A 1,326-nucleotide genomic window follows, 5' to 3' on the forward strand; every position below is an offset into this window, starting at 1 on the left:
AGACTGTTTTAACATTTAGAACCCTCTCTTTGGATTTTCAAATGTCATAATGCCAAAGAGAAACATTCTCAGATTGGAACTTGAACTGATTCTTTAAACTTCCCTCATTAAGAACAGGGAACACCTACTTCTAAGCATGCAGTTTTGGATTCTATTATGGCAAAGATTTTAGGGGTGGGCAATGGCATTCTCAGACCAGTGCAAAATTCACTTTTGAAACCCTAAAGTGACAACCTCTAACTAAGCAAAAAGTCCAGCTCTTTTCTCTGATATACAGTAATCTCCTGCTTAGGCTCATTTAATTAAGTGGAAGCACTTTCTTTATGCCAGTGGATTTTCAAAAAGCTAAGAAGCAGTGAAATGAGAGCTCTACTATTTATATTTGGACAAATGCAGACAAGTCGGGCTCTCTTAATTTGGGAACCTTGGGCCTTTCCACAGAGATGAAAATTTTTCCATTAAGCAAATATAAATAGGAAATCTCCTTAGCATCACTAAGCACTCTCAGTTCCTTAAAGTCACGGCTCAGTTAATCATTTGCTTTTAGGATGTTTTCCTCCAAGAACAGGGAAATGTTTAATTATGTTTTTTTTAATTACCCAAAATACTCTCCCTTCGCCTTCAGACATTTTTTTTATATCACATGTCTCTGAAATTCAATAAAAGAAGACAGTATTATATAAATTATTTGCTTTCATATCTAATTTATAATAAGAAGCACTCTGTAACAGAATGATATGCGTTTGCATTTTGATAATTCATATGCAGGTCACCTCCTATTCCACTGAGCAATTCTGTATAATGATAGATAGAATTCCAGACTCTAAGCCAAGGCCCCTTTATCTTATGCAATAATCCATACAACTGAACACCAACCTGTAAAACAAATGAATTTAGACATTCCCTCAGAGTTTGCTGAATTCACTTGGTTGGTTATTAAACACAGTCAGGACTCAGTCAAAGTATTGGCATAGCTCTCAAACCATCATTCTTTGTAAAGAAAACCCTATAGGGCATAGTATACTACCCTCTCCACATACATGTGCATTCCTCACCCTTAAAAGCAAACTGGTAAATCTATAGAAAGAGTGAAAGATGGCCTTGGGCTATCACAAAAGAATAATTGGTTGTAACACAAAGCTTTCCCATAACTAGAGAAATGTGTTTGCATTTGTGGTTTCTCTGATGCCTTCAAATGAATGTTCCTACGTCATAGCTACATCTGTTTGGATGCCTTTTCCTCCTACGATAAATGAACAAAAGGACATGTTCTCAGAGCTTGCCTGATGGAAATTAACAGTCTGCTTTCATCCTTACTTTGTATAG

This window comes from Trichechus manatus, unplaced genomic scaffold (assembly GCF_000243295.1).
Source record: "Trichechus manatus latirostris isolate Lorelei unplaced genomic scaffold, TriManLat1.0 scaffold00074, whole genome shotgun sequence".
Classification (NCBI taxonomy): domain Eukaryota; kingdom Metazoa; phylum Chordata; class Mammalia; order Sirenia; family Trichechidae; genus Trichechus; species Trichechus manatus.